At 44.2% G+C, this 23,836-nt stretch overlaps 1 protein-coding gene and 1 non-coding gene across 2 annotated transcripts in view; both read right to left on the reverse strand.

Moving 5' to 3' along the window:
- The window catches only part of LOC121274496 (parkin coregulated gene protein homolog), a 510,838-nt gene that overhangs the window by 13,097 nt on the left and 473,905 nt on the right, over nt 1-23,836 (reverse strand). The gene's annotated exons all lie outside the window — the stretch shown is intronic.
- LOC121275504 lies at nt 6,911-7,012 on the reverse strand. Its single transcript, XR_005942476.1, has one exon. It is a non-coding gene; the product is annotated as a U6 spliceosomal RNA (small nuclear RNA).

Here is a 23,836-nt window from a genome sequence, read left to right on the forward strand (position 1 = left end):
ATAGTAAGCATCAAATTGGTCTGATGCTGATGTTAAAGTTCTGCTATTTGAAATAGGAGAAAGGAGAGATGCTATTGTTGGAATAGCTGGGCAAAATCTAATAAAAGTTGCAGCACTGGCAATGCAGACAGAACTAACTTTGGCAAGCAGTTGCACCTTGAAAACTCAAAGAACCCCCTACATTATTGAAAGATGTTTAATGACCTCACAGCATCAGCAAAGGTGCATAGGAACAGGAGTAGGCCATTTATCCCTTCAAGTATATTCTTCCTTTCAATTAGATCATGACTGATCCTGTAGGTCAATTCTATTTACTCTCTTTTGTTTGATATTCCTTGCTACCTTTACCTCATGAAAATCTCTTGATCTCATCTTGAAAACTCCAGCTGACCCTGCATTTACAGCCTTTTGTAGGAGAGTGTTCCAGATTTCCACTACCCTTTGTGCAAAAAAGTGTTTCTTGATTTCACTTCAAAATAGTCCAGCTCTAATTTTAAGATTATTCTCCTTGTCCTGCATTTCCCCACCAGAGAAAATAATTTCTCTATACCTACCCTATCAAATCTCTTTACCATTCTGAAGATTTTGATAAAATCACTCCTTAGCATTCTAAGCTCAAGTTTATGCAACTAGTCTTCATAATTTAATTCTTTAAAACCTGGTATAATTCTAGTATCTATGCACTGTACCCCTTCTAACATCAATCCATCTTTCTAAGGTGTAGTGTCCAAAACTGAATGAAGTACCCCAAGGCTGAAGGACTGAAGCATCACTTCCTCGTTTGAGATATAGGCAACATTTCATTAACCAATTTGATTACTTTTTATACCTAATTAAGTAACAGGAAAGTCTATTGAATCACAGACAGGTAAATGGGTATACCCTGTCCCAATATTCAAACAATGCCCTAAGCAGTGTCACATTTTGCATTATTCCTTGTTTTCAAAGCACTGTAACCTCAGCAGCATTTCCAACAATTGTCCCGCATTCTGCAATGCATGTTAGCTCCTTGATGTCTCAGATTCTATGTTCTTCCACCTACTATTACGATTACTATTATCCATTTCATGAATCCTGTCATTATTTGGCTGCAGAATAAACCATAAGACCATAAGACATAGGAGCAGAAATTAGGCCATTTGACCCATTGAGTCTGCTCCGCCATTCAATCATGGCTGATAAGTTTCTCAATCCCATTCTCCCGCCTTCTCCCTGTAACCTTTGATCCCCTTACCAATCAAGAACCTATCTATCTCAGTCTTAAATACACGCAATGACCTGGCCTCCACAGCCTTCTGTGGCAATGAATTCCATAGATTCACCACTCTCTGGCTAAAGCAGTTTCTCCTCATCTCTGTTCTAAAAGGTCTTCCCTTTACTCTGAGGCTGTGCCCTCGGGTCCTAGTCTCTCCTACTAATGGAAACATCTTCCCCAAGCATTTCACTATTCTGTAAGTTTCAATCAGATCCCCCCTCATCCTTCTAAACTCCATTGAGTATAGACCCAGAGCCCTCAAACATTCCTCATATGTTAAGCCTTTCATTCCTGGGATCATTCTCGTGAACCTCCTCTGGACCCTCTCCAGGGCCAGCACATCCTTCCTGAGATACGGGGCCCAAAATTGCTCACAATATTCTAAATGTGGTCTGACCAGAGCCTTATAAAGCCTCAGCAGCACATCCCTGCTTTTATATTCTAGTCCTCTTGAAATAAATGCCAACATTGCATTTGCTTTCCTAACTACCAACTCAACCTGCAAGTTAACCTTAAGAGAACCCTGGACTAGGACTCCCAAGTCCCTTTGCACTCCAGATTTCTGAATTCTCTCCCCATTTAGAAAATAGTCTTTGCTGTTATTCTTCCTACCAAAGTGCATGACCTCACACTTGCCCACGTTGTATTCCATCTGCAACTTCTTTGCCCATTCTCCTAACCTGTCCAAATCCTTCTGAATCTAGGTACTGCTTCAACCAATTAAGGTACTAATCCCTCCTGCAATAAAAAAAATCAATTAATGGTTGGGAAGGCCCAGGTTGCTTAAAGGGAGAAAGCACAGACAATCACATTAATGTCTACAGATGGAATAAGCTGTGGCCTGGAAATTGGGAATTGTGGTGTGGAAATCACTTTGACGTTAGACGTCCATTGTTCTATACACCTTTCCTCCTGATGGGTTTTGATGGGTAGTGAGAAATTGTTTCCTCTGGCAGGAGGTTCAGTAACCAGTGGACACAGATTTAAGTTAACTGTCAAAAAAGACAGGGGAAAGATGAGTTTTTATGCAGCGAGCTCAAGGCACTGCCTAAAAGGGTGATGGAAATAAATTCAATAATAACTTTCAAAAGGGAATTGGATATATACTTGAAAAGGAAAGTTTTACAGAGCTTTGGAAACACAGCAGGGGTGTAGGACTAATTGGATGGTTGTTTCAAAGAGCCAACACAGGCATGATGAGTTAAATGGCCTCCTTCTGTGCTGTATCATTCTATCATATGTTTCTAGGTATTCTTCAATCTTTCACCAGTTTCCTCCTAAGAAATCCAGTAGCTGTTTCAGAAGTATTTTCAGCAAGATAATAGAATCATTTAGCATAGCAGGATAATGGTAATCTATTTTCCTCTAGAGGTTGGAAGCCAGAAAACATAAGAGAAGGGTGATGGTGACCAAGAAATTGTAGTTCCTTCTACCTCTGGCAACCACCCACTACCCTATTATTTATCTTTTCCCTTCCACTCAGCAGCCCAGAAATAGTTACTCATGATTGAAGATAAGAAGTTGACAAAAGATGAGACATACATATAAGGAGGCCAGAAGAAGCAGGTGTGATACTGGAGGCTGTTGCAGCTGAGCAGATTCTACATAACATGCAGATGATGATCTCAGGGGTCCTGCCATGAAATGAAGAACACTAGCAAAACATTAAATCCATATGGAGGTCCTGCACTGTCTCTGCCAAGATGTGCAGCAGATGGTGAGAATAGTGATGGAGTCTAATGTCCTGCTGTGTGCTAACATTTGTGAGGGTTTCACATCATTACTGTATATGCTGGAGAACCTTCTTCCACTGCAGGAGAGATCCAAGCTTCGGGCAGGAATCTGATTTGAAAAATTAAAATGAGGCCCACGAGTTAAAATAGTGTGAAAATGCAGCATTTCTGTTGTAATTTCTCTGATAACGTTGCATTGGGTAGTTGACATTGATATTGGTAAGCGATTTTCAATATTTCTGTTGCCCTTTGTTTGCCTCTTTGGCTATGTTGGACCTTCAGGCTATTTATTCAATGTTTGTACTTTTTTTCTCAAGTTAAAAAATAGTAATTCCTATTCTGTCATGGAAATGAGTATGCTACTTCCTGATTAACCATCTCATTAAGTCAGGAGTAGAGATATGATTAGGTTGGTTAGCTATTCTTATGTTGTGCAGATATGCTCGAATTAGGATAAAATGCAACAATTGTTAGGTAACAACACAAATTTACCATCATGCCTGGTCAGTCTCCCATCTTCCGCTCTCCATAAACTTATGCTCATCGAAAACCCTGTTGCCCATATCCTAACTTGTACCAAGTCTCGCTCGCCCATTATCTCTCCATCATAAGGCAACAAGTGGGAATGTTCGCTGGTGATTGCATTGTTAAATTCCATTCATAACTCCTCAAACAATGAAACAGTCCAAGACGCGTGTAGCTAGACCTGGACACATTCAGGTTTTGGTTAATAAGTGGCAAGTAACATTTACACTGCACAAGTGCAATGTCATTTCCAAAGAGAGAGATTCTAACCACCTCCCCATGCTTTTCAATTGCATTGCCATCACTGAACACCCCACTATCAATATCCTCAGTTTACCATTAACCAGAAACTTGACTGGACTAGTCACATTTATAAATGTCAGAGACTGAATATTCTGTGGCAAATGATTCATTTCCTGATTCTCAGAAACCTTTCCACCATCTACAAGACATGTCAGGCGTGTGATGGAATACCCTCTACTTGCGTGGATAAGAACATACGAACATAAGAAATAGAAGTAGGAGAAGAGCGTACAGCCCATCAAGCCTGCTCCGCTATTCAATATGATTACGGTTGATCTTGAGATTCAATCTCTCTTTCCTGTGCACTCCCCATATCCCTTGCTTCCCTGAGAGACCAAAAATCTGTCTATCTCAGCCTTAAATATATTCAGTGATGGCACATTCGCAACCTTCTGGTGTAGAGAGTTCCAAAGATTCACTCTTTGAGTGAAGAAATATCTCCTCATCTCAACCCAAAATGATCAGCCCCTTATCTTGAAACTATACTAGATTCCCCAGCAAGGGGAAACCTCTTCTCAGTTTCTATCCTGATAATCCCCTTCATAATCTTGAATGTTTCAATCAGATTACCTCTCATTCTTCTAAACTCCAGAGAATATAGACCCAGTCTACTCAGTCTTTCATCATAGGACAATCCTCTCATCCCAGGGACCAATCTAATGAACATTCACTGTATTGCCTCCAGTGCAAGTATATCCTTCCTTAAATATGGAGACCAAATTGCACACAGTATTTTAGGTGTGGTCTTACCCAAGCCCCATACAATTTCAGAAAAGTTCCTTTATTCTTGTACTCCAATCCTTTGCAATAAAGGCTAGCATATCATTTGCTTTATTAATTGTTTGCTGTACCTGCATTCTAACTTTTTGTGTCCCTTGTACAAGTACACTGAATATCAACGTTTGCAATTTTCAAGCCTTTTAAAAAAATATTCTGCTTTTCTATTCTTAAAACCAAAGTAAATAACCTCACATTTCCATCTGTCACCTTGTTGCCCAATCACTTGGGTGAGTACAGATCCAATAGCACTTAAGAAGCAGGGCAAAGCTGCCTGCTTGATTGGCATCCCATCTATCACCTTAAATATTCAGTTCTTCCACCACTGATGCACTGTGGCTGCAGTGCTTTCAAACTACAAAATGCACTGCAGCAACTCACAATGCTTCTTCAACAGCACCTCCCAAGCCTGCAACCTTTACCGGCTAATAGGACAAGGGAACACAGACATGGGAACACCATAATCTCTAGCCCCCTCCAAGTCACAGACTCTGTCCTAACTCACTGCTGTTCCTCAATCAGCACTGTATCAAAATTCTGGAACGATCTACCTAACAGCAATCCTTGGCCAAGCACCTGGCCTCTTGCACATCCCTGATTTTAATTGCTCCACCATTGATGTCCATTCCTTCAGTTGTCAAGGATCTAAGTCTGGAAATTCCTCTCTAAACCTCACTATCTTTCTACTTCACTTTCCTCCTTTAAGACAATTCTTAAAACCTTCCAAATCCATGATTTCTATCACCGAGAAGAGCAAGGACAGCAGACAGTGGAACACCACCACCTGCAAGATCCCCTCCAAGGCACACACCATCCTGACTTGGAACTATATTGCCATTCTTTCACTGTCACTGGATCAAAGCACCAATTATGTCTGTGGCAGGAGGGCCATGGAAAAGAAGGCCTGTGGATGGCCTTCCCATCCTGCTGCCAATTGAGCCCTTAAGTAAATTAATGCCCAGGATTGTTGATGGACCTAGGCACAAGTGAGCATTGGCAGAAGTGGGCTGCTAGTAGTCACTCAGCAGCAGGAGGGGATCTCACCATGCAAGAAGCCCAAACAGTAAACACTGTTGGAGTTGCTTGCCGGGCGGGGGGCGGGGGGTGCGTGGGGTGGGAGGCGGGGCGGTTGTCCTTTGCTCAAAGACACTCAGTGCCTGATCAAGGGACCTGATCAGGAATGGGGACACATTGAGAGCCTCCTCCCTGCCCTTGCTGCCAACCCCCATCCCCCTTCCCGTGATCCCCATCCCCTACCCACCATCACTCACCTGTGCCCGAGTCCATCAACAATCCTGAGTCGAGGGTGGGTGCAGCAGCTGCCTCTTCCCCAGTGACACTGCTGAGCAATAAAGAGATGCCAGCTTCTGATTGACCAGCAGGTCCCAGGGGTTCTTAATCCTGGGGAAGTCCTGCCACTGCACAGGTAAGTGCCAGATTGGCACTTAATTGAACAGGCCTTCCCAAAAAGAGGCAACATGGGACTCTTGCCAGTTCACCCTATGAGTGTATTCGCCACAGATACTGTGCCAGAATATATCCTCATTAAAGTCCATTAACATGTACTTTCCAGCAGGAATATAGTGATCATGAGAGGAACCATGAATGATTTTTTTTCTCAGTGGTATCAAACCTAATTGCAGAGCCTCAATTGTTTGCTGACTGAGAATGCCTAATTCAACCAAGATCAGGAACCAACTTAGAACTTTCTAGGCTATACAAATTAGACCAGACACTGTGTTTACCTATCAAGTCATCAGGAAGCTTTCTTCTAGTTGTAAACAGTGCATTGTGTTGGTGCAGTGCAGTGCATTAGTGGCCAAGTTCTTCCCCATATAGTTCTGCTCCATTCATGGCCAGGGATAAATGCCTGATTTGAAGGGCACAAAAGAGGGAAGAAAATTAATATTAAAAGCGTTTGTATGAAGCCAACTCAGTGATCACTGAATAAATTTGACTTAACCATTTATCTTCATTCCTGCCTCCTAAAGATGTTCATTTTTGCTGGAATATGCCAGTATCCTCCTCTATCCTCCAGTACCAAGTGTCAATTGTTCTTGAATAAAAGCAAAATACTGCAGATGCTGGAAATCTGAAATTAAAAACAAAATGCTGGAAAAACGCAGCTGAACTTTTCCAGTATTTTCTGTTTGTATGTCAATGGTTCCTAAGTGTAACTCTTTCGAGTACAAACCCATTTCCATCTGTTTCAGATGAAGTTACATTGTTTCATAGTTTGCTATTGTGAGATTTGAACTCTTGATCTTGGGGTTACAAACCCAGTACCATAACCACTTGGCTATTTAGGCCAAGCCCAAAAAATATGGAACGCTTCACGAATTTGCGTGTCATCCTTGCGCAGGGGCCATGCTAATCTTCTCTGTATCGTTCCAATTAGTTCCTAAGTGTACCTAAACACAGTATACAGGTCACTTAATCATGGGACCTTTCACAGCTGAACCCTAATCCTGCCTGGCTCTGAAATTTACACATGTGCAGCTCTAGCATCGATCAATGGAGATGAAACCCAGGTTGATGGTCCCATTGTTAAGCTGGGCAGCTGAGATCAATTGCAGCATCCCTATTGCCAACCAGCCAAGCTCATCCAATTCAGCACAATATGAAACTTACAATCTTCCTCATCTGTGTGTTTCTGTTCACACTAGGTAAACCCACTAGGGAAACAGTAATTAGGATATTATTTACATTTATTCTCTAATTGACAATAAAAGTGATTTTGCATTTAACTATAAATTTCAATAGAATATTACTTCCCAGCATAATGTTCTGGTTGTTGACAATGGTAGAACATTCTGTTAAATTACAGTTATGTGATATATTTAGATAGGATTATTTTAATTGAACTTCCTTAGCCTCAAAAAATGAAAGGACCATGCCAAGCTCATTAACTAAAATATTATAAAATCTTTTTCAAAAGCAATCTTAGAATATCTTGGGGATATATATGTAAATGAAAAAAAAGCAAATATAACATTTCTGCTGTGTAGTTAAAACATTTTCTCTTTCTTCTTTCAAATGCATGTTGCTTTACAACCACTCCATTAGGCTGTTCTAGTAACCTGTGGAAACTATATCAACTATTAATTAATTAGAGACATTACTACAAATGCATCAATTTTGTCTATTCAGATGTCACAATTCCTACAATTTATATTTTTTATGTCAAAAGACCTTTGCTATTGTCTGCACTTAAAACGGTTAATATTTTAAATTATATGACTTGCAATCTTACAACAAAGGCCAGTTGTCTTTTGTTCCGAGGAACAGATAACAGCAAACTGAAGTTGTAGCAAAGGATTTAATTATATCTACATTTAAACCACAAAGAGTGCTTTGGGAGTTTTGCAAGCACCCATTTATTGGTATATTATTATTATTGTCTATTAGATTAGGTGCTGGGTCCACTCCACTGCAAATTAAGTTTATGAGTATAATATAAATTCAGCATTCACATGTAACAGTAGAAGTTCATTCACTGTGTTCCCTGTGTCAATGTTTTTGAAATACGTTTGCATTTCCTGGGTCGATGTTGTCATCTCAGTGTACAATGGGCTTAAATAAGGAGGAACAAAGAAATAGCCGCTCAAGCCTGTTCCTTCATTCAATTAGATCATGACTGATCTGTACTTTATCCAGCTTCAGTGTTATTTGGTTAACCAGGAGAAAATCAACTAAGCTGGAACTGTGCATATGCAAAACTAACTATAGGCAAAATCAGACAAGTAAAGAGGTCTGCAGTAAACTTGGATAGTTACGGATATACATTCAAAATGAATAATGGCTACGTGTGGGGAGATTTAATTGTGATATATAAAATTATGATGAGCCTAGATAGAGTGGGAAGAAAGGATATTTTTCCCCAAGCAGAAAGGTCAATAACCAAGGGCATAAGTAACTGGCAGAAGGATGAGAGGGGAATTGAGAAAAAATCTTTTTGCCCAGAGGGTGGTGGGGGTTTGGGACTCACTGCCTGAAAGGGGATAGGGGCAGAAATCTTCATCACATTTAAAACATACTTGAATATGCATTTGAATTCTCTAACCTACAGGGCTATGGACCAGGAGTTCAAAGTGGGATTAGATTGAAAGACCAGCGAGCATCTTTTGATTCACTTACACCTAGAGGATAGGAGAACAGGAAAGAAAATTGCCAAAAAGAGGAAAAGAGGATTAATGAGGATAATTTAAGTGAAAAAATAATTGAAATGAGATAGTATATTGGTGCAGCTTACTCTGATGATAATTATGAATTGACAGCAAATGGCCTTCCACCAGTGTTTCTTGAGCTCCTGATTTTCCTGTGCCTATTGCTTGATTTAGTCACAAAGATGATATCAGAACTGAGATAATACAAGTACAGGAAAGATTGAACAGGCTGGGATCTTTTCTCTAGAAAAGTGAAGGCTGAGGGATGAATTAATAGAGAACTTTAAAATTATGAAGGTAGACATAGAGAAGATGATTCTGGGGAGTCCAAAATCAGGGGTTACAAATGTAAGATAGCAGTAATAAATCCAATAAGGAATTCAAGAGCAACTTCTTTACATGTAAGAATGGTGAGAATGTGGAGCTTTGCTATCACATGCAGTAGTTCAGGTGAATAACATAGATACATTTAGATAAGTATATCACGGAATTACACAGTGCAGAAGAGGCACTTTGGCCCATCGGGCCTGCACCGACACATGAGAAACACCTGACCTACCTACCTAATCCCATTTACCAGCACTTGGCCCATAGCCTTGAATGTTATGACGTGCCAAGTGCTCATCCAGGTACTTTTTAAAGGATGTGAGGCAACCCGCCTCCACTACCCTCCCAGGCAGCTTATTCCAGACCGTCACCCTCTGGGTAAAAAAGTTTTTCCTCACATCCCCCCTAAACCTCCTGCCCCTCACCTTGAACTTGTGTCCCCTTGTGACTGACCCTTCAATTAAGGGGAACAGCTGCTCCCTATCCACCCTGTCCATATTCCTCGTAATCTTGTACACCTTGATCAGGTTGCCCTTCAGTCTTCTCTGCTCCAATGAAAACAACCCAAGTCTATCCAATCTCTCTTCATAACTTAAATGTTTCATCCCAGGCAACATCCTGGTGAATCTCCTCTGAACCGCCTCCAGTGCAATCACATTCTTCTTATAATGTGATGACCAGAACTGCACATAGTACTCCAGCTGTGGCCTCGCCAAGGTTCTATGCAACTCCGACATGACCTCCCTACTTTTGTAATCTATGCCTCGATTGATAAAGCAAAGTGTGCCATATGCCTTTTTCACCACCCCACTGACATGCCCTTCCACCTTCAGAGATCTATGGACACACACACCAAGTGGCCCCTTTGTTCCTCAGAACTTCCTAGTGTCATGCCATTCATGAAATACTTCCTTGTCAAATTACTTCTTCCAAAGTGGATCACCTCACACTTTTCAGGGTTAAATTCCATCTGCCATTTATCTGCCCATTTGACCATCCCGTCTGTGTCTTCCTGTAGCCCATGACACTCAACCTCACTGTTAACCACCTGGCCAATCTTTGTGTCATTCGCAAACTTACTAATACTAATTACATAATCATCTATATTGTTTATATAAATGATGAATAATAGGGGACCCAGCACAGATCCCTGTGGTATGCCACTGGACACTGGCTTCCAGTCACTAAAGCATCCTTCTGTCATCACCCTCTGTCTCCTACAACTAAACCAAATTTGAATCCATCTTATCAAATTACCCTGTATCCCATGTGCATTTGCCTTCTTTATAAGTCTCCCATGTGGGGACCTTGTCAAAGGCTTTGCTGAAATCCATAAAAACTACATCAACTGCACTACCTCATCCACACACCTGGTCACCTCCTCAAAAAAATTCAATCAAATTTGTTAGGCATGACCTCCCTCTGACAAAGCCATGCTGACTATCCCTGATCAAACCTTGCCTCTCCAAGTGGAGATAGATTCTCTCCTTCAGAATTTTCTCCAATAGTTTCTCTACCACTGACGTGAGACTCACTGGCCTGTAGTTCCCTGGCTTCTCTTTACAGCCCTTCTTAAATAGCGGAACCACATTAGCTGTTCTCCAGTCCTCTGGCACCTCCCCTGTGGCCAGATAGGAATTAAAAATTTGGGTCAGAGACCCTACGATCTCTCCCCTGCCTCCCTCAGCGTTCTGGGACACAAATCATCCGGAACTGGAGATTTGTCCACTTTTAAGCCTGCCAACGCCTCCAATACCTTGTCACTCCCTCTTTCAATTTGCTCAAGAACCTCGGAGTCTCTCTCCCCGAGTTCGATACCTTCATCCTCATTTCCTTGGGTGAAGATGGATGTGAAGTATTTGTTCAACGCTCTACCGATGTCCTCTGGCTTCACCCACAGATTGCCCCCTTGGTCCCTAATGGACCCTACTCTTTCTCTGGTTATCCTCTTTCCACTGATATACTTATAGAATATTTTGGGATTTTCCCTAATTTTACCAGCCAGAGTTTTCTCATATCTCCTCTTTGCTCTCCTAATTGTTTTCTTAAGCTCCACCCTGCACTTTCCGTACTCCACTAATGCCTCCGCTGATTTGCTCCCCTTGTACCTGCTAAAAGCCTCTCTTTTCCTTCTCATCGTATCCTGAATATCTCTGGTCATCCATGGTTCTCTGGGCTTGTTACTCCTTCCTATCATGCAAGAGGGAACATGTTGAGCCTGTATCCTCCCCATTTCCTTTTTGGATGCCTCCCACTGCTCCTCTGTAGATTTCCCCACAACTAGCTGTTCCCAGTCTACCTTGGCCAGATCCTGCCATATTTTACTAAAATCCACTCTCCCCCAGTGCAAAGCATTTTTTTGCAACTTCTTAACTAATAATGCAATGCCTCCTCCTCTTTTACCCCCTGGGCTTGAGGGAGAGAAGAATATTTGGGAATTATGATAAGATTAGACAAAGTAGATCAGTTGGCTGAATGATCTATGCTGTAAATTCTAAATAATTCTATGGCCCATATTTTCACTGAATCAGACCAATGGGACATAAATCCACGGTTCCTGCCTCATTGCCATTTCTGGCAATTTTTTCTGCCACAGTATAAGAATGCGGGTAGCTTGCCAGCATGCAGCACTCCCGTGTTGTTGGCTCCATTTTGGGGTTTTGCAGTCTAACCTCCCCCTTGATTTTTGGAATTGGGCCCCTTCTGTAAGAATATGTGGTTCATGGCACCTCAGAGGAGTCATGGACCATGGGTGGTCCCCAGTCCCAAGTGGGGAACCAAAAGAAAATCATCCTGGATTTCTTTCATTGAAAGGCTTTGAAATGGAAAAAAATTGTTCTTTCAGTCTCAATAGTTTGGTGTGTATTGTAAGTTAGATGTGTGTTTATTACAGTGCTTGATTCTAGGGGCTAGATTTTTGGCATCAAGACAGGTAACGGTAGTCAGGAATTTTCCTGACCCGCGATCTCATCTCCGTTGTGGACATGCCCACCCACCCTATTTTCATGCCAGGGAGGCTGGTTTGTGATGGATACAAACCCGCTGACTCTGAAGGCTCCACATAGCTGGAAATGGGGCCAAATATAGAGGAGGGCAAATCGCGTTGCTGGCCCAGTATAAGGCCCACCTCTGATGCCACTGGTGGATGGTGACACTGATGCAGAGACAGCTGGCCCAGTACTGTGAAGTCATCTCTGACCCTTGTCATGGGAGTAGTGAACTTTTCTCTCACTGCATAATGGCCAACAGGTTTTTAACTGTGATAAAATTAGGCTAGCATAAACTGACCCTATGAAAGCTGCAAACCCCTGGTTGGCTGCTTCCATTTCTCATGAGACTGCCGCACATAGCATTGACCCACTTCTAGCATTTGTCCCTGCCCTCCTATCGAGTGTCTGCAGAAATTGTGATCAGTAGTGCAGTTTAGGGTGTGCTCTCTGCATGCAGCCTTCAATTGTAAGACCCTTAATCCTAGCAGCTCACTAGAGGCATAAAACAAATTTGCCAAGCCCTGGAACCTTAAGCCACCTGGCACCTCACAACATCACACTCCTGCACACCTCAGGGTCCAGTGGAGGACTGGGCCATGGCCGTTTATTATCCGCTCTAGCCATACTATTATGCAGACAGCAACAGTGATATCATCCAACCTGCACACAGCTAGCCCAGCATTAGTTGTCAGCGTCCTACTCCCTAGTGTTGCCCCATTATCCAACCAGATCCATAGATTGTGACTTTTCAAAAGAGGTGAGCATGCATGATGACCTGTATGTTACCATGCCAGAATGTCACAGAGGAGACTGTCAATGGGGAACCTCGATTCAGTGACCAGGATCTGCAGCTTCTGGTGCAGTCAGTCAGTGGCAAGAGGGACATCCTGTACTTAATAGGCAGAAAGCTCTCCCCAACAATAACAAAATAGCATGGCTGGAGATCTCGGGTGAACAAAGGCGCACCTGAAATTTAAGGCCACAAGCCCTTCCACAACTTCTGTGGTCTGGCTAGGATGTCCTTCTGTAGACTAGAGATGATCATTAATGGTCTCTAAGTGGCATGTCAGTGTAGGTGGTCCACGCATGGCGCATGCCTGTCCTGTAACCAAAAGGACTGTGTGGACATAATACAATCAGAAGTGAGACCACTCATGCTTTAAAATGTGCATGAATGCTATCAGTTTAAGCTACATTGATGAGCAGCATGTGTCCATTAGGGAGTCCAATGCCTTTCACAGCTCTTCCTCTTGTCCTCGAAGGAAAGGAGGGCGTATATTGCCAGCGAGATGGCCTGGACTGGGAGTGGAACACCACAGCTGAAGTAAATATGGACCACATAGGAAAGAGCCATGGAGATTGCACATGTGCTGTGTCACTAGAACATCAGAGATGAAGAGTCTCCCATTCCAGGTGCATTTGGCCATGGACATGTCATCCAACAGCATGTTTCCATTGGTGGAAGTGATGGTCTTAAATGCCAGAAGAGGAGGAGGGATGGTGGCAAGGGGAAAAAGTGGGTGGGGGCCAGCAGAGCGGTCCGCACATAGGACTGCAGACAATGACTCTGATCTGAGCTTGTATCACTGCATGCTGAGCACTGGATGGTGTGGATGTTGCCATGATTGTATAGCCATGAGACATCAAAGGATAAGTCTCATCATCACCTCTTGTATCTCGTACAGGTCCCAGGGCATCAGGAGGAGTAATAGAGGTCAGAGGGTGCAGCTTCATATCAGACAAATAAACTACCCTCAACCACAAATACTTGAACATCAGTAGTTTCTTGCACGCGATTAGAGTTGGAATCACTGGGTGAGGCACAAAGAACCAGAGTGCAGGAGGAAGAAGCATTCTTGGAGACTCCCTTTGGAGAAGGGAGACCAGCCACAATGATGCTTTGGCATGCACTTAGGAAGGGCCTTAGGAGTCATTGTTTGGGACTCAGTACTTGGAACAGCAACACATGTGCAGACATCTGGCCAAGTTCCCTGAGGCAGTGCAAGCTCATGCTTTGTGAGTGGAGGAATCCAAGGCACAGATGAGCTCAGTCATGTCTCAGGGGCTTGAGCATGTAAGCTCATCTCATGATAAAATGTCCAACCTCATGGAGAGCCACATGCAGCAGCATCTGAGGTGCATACATGAACAGCATGAGATTCTGCACAACGTACAAGTGTTGATTTCCATGGAGTCGGGAAGGCGCTGCAGATTCAAATCAGGACATTTGCACCGGTGGCATAACAGTGGCTGGAGGGGATGGCAGCTGTGCCCCAACAGCTGAATCCTTCCATGCCTTCTGAAAGTCTACCCAGGGCTGAGGAGGAGGATGAGGGTCCTGAGCTGCTTTCGGCACCGTCATCTTCTACTGCTTTCCTGGCCCTGTCAGAGCCAGCATATGTGCTACGGGCTCCAGTGACCATGGATGCCCTTGCAGAGATATATGGAGCGTAGCTGCAGGAGGGATCCCTGCATGCGGAGGCCAGCCACCATGTTCCTCACAGAGCCAGAGAGATGAGCAGATAACCACCACCTATTCCAAGGCAACACGGGGAGCACTGTTTGGGAGCATGCATATTCGCAGGGTGTCTCATTCGCCACGAACACTAAATGGTCACCATGCTGATAGTTAGCCATTCATTACAATTATAATTTTTGATACACGCTGTAAATACATGCACTATCTGCTCTAATGGTTGTCAACGTTCTTTCACTTAGAGCACAGGTTGATGCTACATCTTCAAAGACAAAATAAAGTTCTTGCTATAGACTGTAGTCTGTCTCAGTGACAGTAGGAACATGAAGGATATTTGCATGGATGTCCTCCACTTGAAGGCCCAAGCTTCATTCCTTGCCATGTATGTGCTGAGCTGTGAGCTCCTCACAGTCGCTCAAGTGAATTACCATTTATTAGGAGATCCCTGGTGACAGTCTTGTATGAAACCCACCAACAGCATCCACGCATGCAATCACCATTTTCCACATCCAACGGTTCACTCTCTAACACCACTGACTTTCCTCTCCCTCCTGCACTGATGACATTGGCCCTTCTTCTGCATCTGCCACCTCAAAGTGCACTCTCTTCTCTGCGCCATATTGTGCAACCACTATCTTAGAGACCATGGTAGATGAATATTACAGGGCCCCTCCAGAGTGGTCAAGGCACCAAAAGTACATCTTCAACAGTCCAATTGCCTGTTTGATGATTGTCCGTGTCTGAATATGGCTCGCATCCTCATGCCATTGGCCTTATTCTGTGGGGTTCTCAGGGGAGAGAGAGAAGCCACCTCCTTAAAGGTTAGCCCTTGTCACCAAGTAGCCAGCCATGCACCTGGGGAATGGAGTGGAATAATTGAAGCAGGCACGACTCATGTAGGATGAATGCATCCTGACAACCATCTGGGAATTGAGCATACATGTGCAGAAATCTCTTCCTTTAGTCTCACACTACATGTATGGATAGAATGGAACGCCTTCTGATTTATAAATCTCTCAGTCCTGTTGTTGTGAGTCCTGATAGCCATATGTGTACAATCGATTACTCCTTGCCCCTGGGAAAGTCGGCTATCACAGTGAAGCCCGTTGCCCTCTGCACTGGGAGTCTGCATTTATGGAAAAGGTGATGAAGTCTACCTCCCTCGCAAACAGGTCATCCATAACTGTGGTTATGCAGCTGTGGGTGCTGCTTGTGAAATGCCGCACATGTTTGCAGCAGAGCCCATGAATGAACAGGCTGTAAAAAAAATTTAGGGCTACCATAACCTTGACTGCTACTGGCAGGGCCAGTTGGCTGTTTTTTCAAGGTGCTAATTCTTCCTGCACGATGGCACAAATGTCTGTGACCATCTGTCTGGATATTCTCCAGCCTTCACTTACACTAGCGCTCTGACTTGTCCAGGTAGCTGCGCCTAACAGCATACACATTGTGCTTAGAGTTCTGGAATGACCTCATTCTCTTGCTCTTGCATCATACATCTGCCATTGTCCTGCCTCACTGGCCTTGGTGTGTGAGGGAACTGCACCTATTTTATGATTTGAGGCCACCTTCAGCGAGATAAATTTCTGTGATAGCCTGGCAGGACAACCTGGTGCCCACTTTGTTGTCAGGTATCGTTGCAGCATCTGAGGTTACCCAGGACTATTCCCTCTCTCTTCCCCCCTCCTGACTGTCAAGGCCAGCACTTTCAACAGTGATGTTCAGGTGACTTAAACAAACTATTAACAGTTTGGGATACCTTTGTATAAGGTTTCCTCATCAACAATCTACCCTCCAAAAGTTTTCATGGCACCTTGTTAAGGACGTAACATCCAAATCCTTCACTGCAGTATCGGGAATGATGAACATGGGCCTGAAATTTTTTTTCCAGTACAAGTACTGGCTCCTGCAACTTCCATCTGAATTTGTGTGCAAAATACGCCCTGCCTCCTTTCCCATGGTATTGAAAATACGCAGAGCTGGAAATGGGGGCGGGACTTCTACATCTGTTTCCTGTCCGTCATTTTTTTTTCCTGACTCTTTCCAACACCAACGGAGATATGACACTCTGGGCCCAGGACTCTATCCTGCAAAGTTAAGTTGATCAGCAATGTGTAAGTGTTGAGAAACAATAGAGTACTTTTCCTATTGGAAAAAGTTCTATTATTCATTCAAAACTGAGGAAAACAGTGTTTGAGAACTCTTAAGTGTCATGATTTGAAGTATTTAAATGATTACAACCCTGCAGCTTTTTTCTAGAGAGAAAAAACAGGCACCTGCTCTTGGAGTGCATTGATTGATAGCCCATCTAGTATAGCTTAGAATAAACCATAGCGATCTGTTTTTGCAGTTTCAATATGTTATATTGTTTGTGAGCTGTAATCGTTTGAAATGACAGTTGAACACATTATGAATACTTGGCTGAGTTTCAAAAGTTACAGAACCACTTATCTCAGCAACTGTCTTTGTTGACAGTTTGATAGACAGTTTTAAAGGATTATCTGTCTTTGATGTGGATTCTGAATAAATGTTTATTTTTAAAACAGATTGACTGCTTGAGGGGATTTAAATTTTGAATGAATTTTTGAATGGGAATTTTCTCAGTTGAAATGTTTGAATAACAGCTTTTTGAGATATTATAAGTTTCATTTTATTTTAATGTTCACTTCAAAGGCATGGTTCCTGAGGTGTGTCCATAGTGGGTATTGGTGAAATAGCTATGGAGGATACATGAGAGATATAAATGGGCAAGGAGGGAGTATGAGGTGACATGAGGCATATGAAGGGACATGGAGGGGGCTTGGGGGTTTGAGAGGGCATGTGGGGTATGGAGGGGGTATGGGGGACATTGAGGTGCATGGGAGTGGGTGAGTGGAGGAGGTAAGGGGTGAAGATTTGAGGGCCTGACATTCATCGGTACAACTGGGTTATGTCCAAAGAAATTGAGGCGGACATTCTAGCTTGCCAGCCTCATCATTTGTCTGCATCCACTGATGTCTCGGGCCCACCTGCAGAAGCAGCGGGCCTTGCTGCATCTGATCCCTGCCTCTCCAGAGCAATAATATGGTGAGGTGGGGCTCTTTTAAAGGGGACAGGTCTACCCAATGTGACCTCCAGCCTCCTCCACAAAAATCTGGCGCTTTTCCTATGTCTTCAGAATAGATTTAAGGCATTCTTCCATAAAAAAAATGTTAACACCTTATTCCAGCATTGGAGCATTTGTCTTCAGAGGTATAGTCAAAGGCCCTGGAGTAAATGGCCTACCTGTAGGCCCTCTCAGAAATAGAGTACATGCTGTGGATATTTAACAAGAAGAGGGAAAAAAAAACAATTATTTTACAAATCCCTAATTTGAAAACAGTAATCATCTGCAGCAGTGTGGAATATCTTCCACGAAAGACAGGCATTTTTCAGTGGATTATGTATGTTTCTCCTAACCCACTCTTATTCTTGCCTTCAACATTGATGATTAGAATGCTCTAGAATTAACATTTGCAATTTTGCCCATTACTGGTAAAAACAGAAGTTGTATTTGTCTTCTTCTATCTTAATCTAACATGCTTGTTCTCTTTTGGTGAATAACTTGATAGTGATAGTGAAAGAAAACCATTATTAATACAAGGTGTCTAATCTCAACTCGACAAATCAGTCAAAAAAGGTCAAAACTTCTTTGGTCACCATTTTTTCTCTGTAAGTGAAAATTTTAATGTTAAAATTTGTTTGTACCATAATAGAGAAATAAGAAGTATTTCACAATAGCATAATTAAAATTAATTATAAAATTGACTTATGTTTGCGTACCCTCATTAGCATTTTTACTTAAAGGCCTCAGTCTGTCGCAAAATCTTGGATTTTGATGTGATATTTTTTGCCAAAGCTATCACTCAGTTAGATAATATTACAAACGATAACTGTACTGCAGTTTGCTGTGCATTACAGAGGACCATTATCAGTACAACAGCCTTTCTATGTTTCTTTTTCCCAGTACTTGGGTCCTACCTCTGTACCCTTAGGATTCTTGACATTCATAAACGTGGCCCAGATTTTCGCCACAATGGAGAGCCTTTCCGTCATGGCAAAAATAGTCAAATTGCCCAAAAGATGGCATTTCCCATTTTCGCAGTGGTAGGACGCATTTTGCATGTGTGGGTTTTACGGAGGCAATTGGCTATCTACATCAGCAGCTGCCTCCACTCTAGTCTGATCTTGGTAGCCTAGGAGTGTGGATCCAACAGTGTTCAGATTATACCTGGTAAGAGCAGATCCGAACTTGGTGCATTTCTTTGGGTAGCCAGGGGAGGTATCCTAGCTCTCCTTTGGGGAGATAGGAAACCCCTGTGGAATTTGCCTTAATATTTTATTCACAGCCCCAAAAGCGGCACAAAACAAATGTCAACCGTCTTCCCTTAATGCAAGAGGGTAGGAGGGTGGGTTCCTGTTCTCACAGGACAATTGTTGTTGCCCCTACTGACCCATGCACCCAGGTGCCAGGAAAAACTTTGTGCTGGAGAAGAGCAAATAGCGCTTCAAACAGATGAACATAGAAGATTGGCATGGCACCTTCACACATTGAGGCCATAGAAGCAAGTCACCGTGAGCAGCTGGAGGCCAAAGGGAGAGCAGAAGGTCAGGAGGAAGAAGGAGAAAGAAGGGCAGGCCAACCAGGTACTACACTGTAGGAATGGTGTACAGACCTAAGATATCATACCTCAATGTGACAGACAGCCAGTGTTGAAGGCAACTGCGGCTAAGTCGTGAGGTGGTGAAAGGCATATGTTGCATGGTCCAGCAGCAACTTGAGCCACAATCCATTGACCCCCATGCCCTGCCAGTGGCTGTGAAGGTAACCATTTCTCTCAACTTCAATGCCTCAGGATCTTTCCAGGGATCATCAGGAGACCTGTCTGGTAAATCCCAGTCAACAGCACACATTTACATTAAGGCTGTAACTCATTCCCTGTTGGTTCTTGTGGGGATGACATTAATTTCCCTATAGATTTGGGTTCCCATATGCAGAGAGCCACAACCTTTACCCAATTAGCAGACTTCCCTCAGGTGCAGGGTATTACTGATTGCACCCATGTTGCCATAAAGACCTCAACTCAAAACACTGACACACCTTTGAAAACTCAAAGTCCTTCCACTCATCGACGTACAGGTGGCTTGTGACCACAACAAGGTCTTTCTGCATGTGTGTGCAAGTTCCCTGCCATGACTCCTTCATATGAAAGTGTTCCCAAATCCGTCAACTGTTTTAGCCACCAACACAAATTTGTGGTTGGCTTCTGGGGGACAAGGGCTACCGCTTAAGAAATTGGATAATGACACCTTTCAGGAGCTCACAAATGAAGGCAGAGAGCAACTATAACAGCAACCATGTTGTCACCAAAAGTACCTTTGAGCAGGCAATTAGTATTTAACAATGCGCTTAAGGTGCCTTGGTTGCTCAGATGTAACTCTAAAATATGCCCCTGGAAGGGTATTAAGAATAGTATTGGTGTGCTGCTTGCTGCACAACATTGCGCAGTGAAGGGACCTAGAAATCGATGATGACAATGACATGGCCAGAGCTCCAACCTCTGAGGAGGAAGAAATGAGGAAGATGAGGAGGAGGAGGAAGCCCCTCTCCATTCAGAAGGTTCCAAAACAGATGAGAATGAGGAGGCCGCCAATGACAGCGCAGCTGCCAGGAGGCATGGCCATGTAGCCAGGGCTGACTCTGTGCAAGATGGGATCATCGCCAGATGGGTCCTTGTGCAAAACAGGTTCTCACGAATCCTCCCATATCATAATTGCCATCGGCCAGTTGCTCATGATATACTTGTAGTTAAGCCACCTTGTACATTGACTCCAAAACTATTCAAGGGTTTGACCATGCCCCAGAAGGGAGAGAATAAGCATCAATGAGTTGGACTCAATCACATTCATATAGCTGAACCCTCACCATCATAGCCATGAGCCTGAACATATTACAATTGCACAGGGTAATAAGTCATTCATAACCTGGTCCCCTCATATGAACACCAATGACTGAAAATGAGGGGTCCATGCAACCAAATTTTCCATATCAAACCATGCCCACAATACTGTGAATGAAACTTCAAACCCTACACATGCTGATAGTATTATATGTTGTAGTATACATGCAGACAAGACATCTCATGCATGAGGAGCCCATAACTGTGCAACAACAGGTCTTTGAAAGAACTTGCACAACATCCAGTCAGCCAATCGTTCAGTTTCTGATGTGAGCACCACATGCAACATTCCTGGCTCCCATATACCTTTGCTTACAGCACATCCTGAAATGCAAACACAACCAAAGTGCTGGGCACAGCAGATAACCGATATTACCTGCACGATACATGGCTTCTCGAGCTGCGATGCTTACATTTAGGTCAATATGTAACACTACAGTGAAGGTGAATGCCTTGCACCCAGCACTCAAGCTTGAGATGCACCTGCTGCCCAGCGTCTGTTCATGAAGTCTGATCATTGAGCCTCCTTTAAAGGCAAGCTTGGATGGACAGTGAAATATACATATATAAAAGGCTCATTGCTTGAGCTTTTGAACACTGGAATCTTATGTGATAGCACAGTGAAATAAGAAGCCCTCTGAAGCATTGCTAATTATCCGACAACCTTAATCCTGCCCTCGGCATGTCGAAATGGACCTCAGCATGTCGCCCTCATTATTAACGGTAATAGCTGCTTTCATAATGTTACCATTCTTTCTGAGCTCTCTAGTGCACAAACACACACCAAGTCATGCACAAGTGTAATAAATATATTAAAGAAGTATTCAAATGTGCTACTCCAATGTGAAAAGTGTAACCACAGTGAACTCATTATTGCTCAAAGTGAGACAGCATCTTCCACTCTTGAACACCCCTACAAAGCGGCCCCTGTGTTGCCCTGGAGGAGGTGGAGGAAGGCTGCTCACTTCTCTTGTCTAAACAGCAGTGAGGAGCATTGTGGCCTGCCTTGTTGGCCAGGCATCCTTTGGGAATCTCCTTCAGACTGCAGCCTCTGCATCTCTGCATGGGTGGCCATGGTCACTGGCACATGTGTAGCAGACAAAAGCTCTTGAGGTGGGGCTGGGAGGTGGAGAAAGATGATGATGCTGAGGAGTTCTTGGTATCTTCACCCTCCTCAGTGACCTGCACAGCCCTGGGGCCTTCAGGTGGGCTTGATGGGATTGGCTGCTGGTGCACAGCCCCTACCGTCCATTCCAGGCTGTTGAGGCAGGTTTTCAACTCTTCCTGCTGAGACACTGCTCTTGCATCTACTCCGAGTGTTGCTGCATGTATCTCTCCATGAGATTCGGCAATCTCTCATGGTCAGAGCTAAAACAGTTGATCTCCCAGGATAATGTGGAGCTCATGACAGCGATGGACTCCTCCATTCGCAGTCGAAGTGCTCCCATTGCCTCAGGAAACTCTGCCAGACATCCATACATCTACTGCTGATTATCTCAATACTGTGCCCCAAGAGGCCACTCCTGAGGCTGCACATTCCTGCCCACCAGAGCATCATCATGACTTTCCTTCCTCTGAGGCGAACTGGCACAGATTTCTCTGACTTTGACACCTCCTCCTACATTAGGCTGCAGTGACTTTCACTCTGTGCCACTGACTCTACACATGCTCTACATGCCTTCGAAGTGCTTGTATCTGAGTTGGTAGAGCATGGGCCAGTCAGATGTGATGATGCTTCTTCCTCCTCTTGATGCCCAAGGCATAAACTGGCCTGGTGGGGGGTACAAACACGTTTCCATCTGTTCCTATTCAGATGAAGTTACATTGTTTCATAGTTTGCCATTGTGAGATTTGAACTCTTGATAATCTTTTAAATGAAACCAATTAAACTAAATCAACAAAATTGGGATAAATCAGGCACAGCCCCTAATTCAGGTCAGCTGTAAAACCAAGGACAAAATTTAAAGGAACCTTACAAACTTTAAATCAAAATGTGATTAAAGGGGTCAACAAAACACCCCAGTCCCCGCGGTGCCCACCGAGCACGGAAGGCCTCGAGCGTGTCAGCAGACACCGCGTGCTCCCTCTCCAGGGACATCCGGCAGCGAACGTAGCCGCAGAAGAGCGACAAACAATCGGGCGGGACTCCCCCATCGATCGCCCACTGCCTGGACCTGTTAATGGCCAACTTGGCCAGGCCCAGGAGCAGGTTCACGAGGAGGTCCTCCTCCTTCCCGACCCCGTTCCGCACCGGGTGCCCATAGATCAGGAGCATGGGGCTGAAGTGCAAACAAAACATCAATAAAAGGTTTTTCAAATAACTAAAAAGGGAGTGCAGCCTACAACACCCTATATATACATGGTCCACGGACTCCACAAGACCGCAAAAAGGGCACGTGTCCTGAGAGTCCGTGAACCTATGCATCCTCTTATTATAGGGGACTGGTGCATGCAACACCCTCCAACCCAGGTCCCCGATAGAAAGGGGGAGGACACCTCCATAGAGGGCCTCCCATCGGGGGCCTCCACCGCCAGACGGCAACAAGGCATGCCAGGGCGTGTCCGGGCGGCGGACAAGGGTGAGAAAATGGACGGTATGCAGCAGCAGTTCATACAAAAAGCCCCTTTTTGCCGTGCCAAAAGGCACGGAGGGCATGTCCCCGAGGCGGCTCATATTGCGAGGCAACAGCACCCGAGGGAGGGTTCGGGGCTTGGGGCCAATGTGGAATTCTGTCCGAACAGGGGAACGTTCAGACGGAAGACCACTGCGCACCTGGGCCACCTCAAGACCCAAAATAACGTCGGGTCCGAGCACGACCATTCTCAGGTCTTGGATGGCATCGGCTGCGACCTGGACACTCACAGATGCGCGACGCGCCAACTCCTGCGGGAGCATCCAGCCCAGTACTCCGCCTCCCAGCACGTCCCCAATCCTGGTCACCCCTGCGGCCACAGCCCTCCTCTCCGCCAACCACTGAAAAGGACGGAGGGGCGGATTCCTGAGCAGCGGCTCTCTGACGATAGCCGCTACTCCTGACGAGGGAGAGCTGCGTCGCGAGGCGACCACTTTCCAGACTTTGATCAGGTCCTGGTAAAAGACGGGCAATGCCTGCAAGGAGCCATCGAGGCCCATCACAAACACGTTTCCATCTGTTCCTATTCAGATGAAGTTACATTGTTTCATAGTTTTGCCATTGTGAGATTTGAACTCTTGATCTTGGGGTTACAAACCCAGTACCATAACCACTTGGCTATTTAGGCCAAAAGATGCAACTCTTTCGAGTACAAACCCGTTTCCATCTGTTT

This window comes from Carcharodon carcharias, chromosome 2, assembly GCF_017639515.1.
Source record: "Carcharodon carcharias isolate sCarCar2 chromosome 2, sCarCar2.pri, whole genome shotgun sequence".
NCBI classification, from domain to species: Eukaryota; Metazoa; Chordata; class Chondrichthyes; order Lamniformes; family Lamnidae; genus Carcharodon; species Carcharodon carcharias.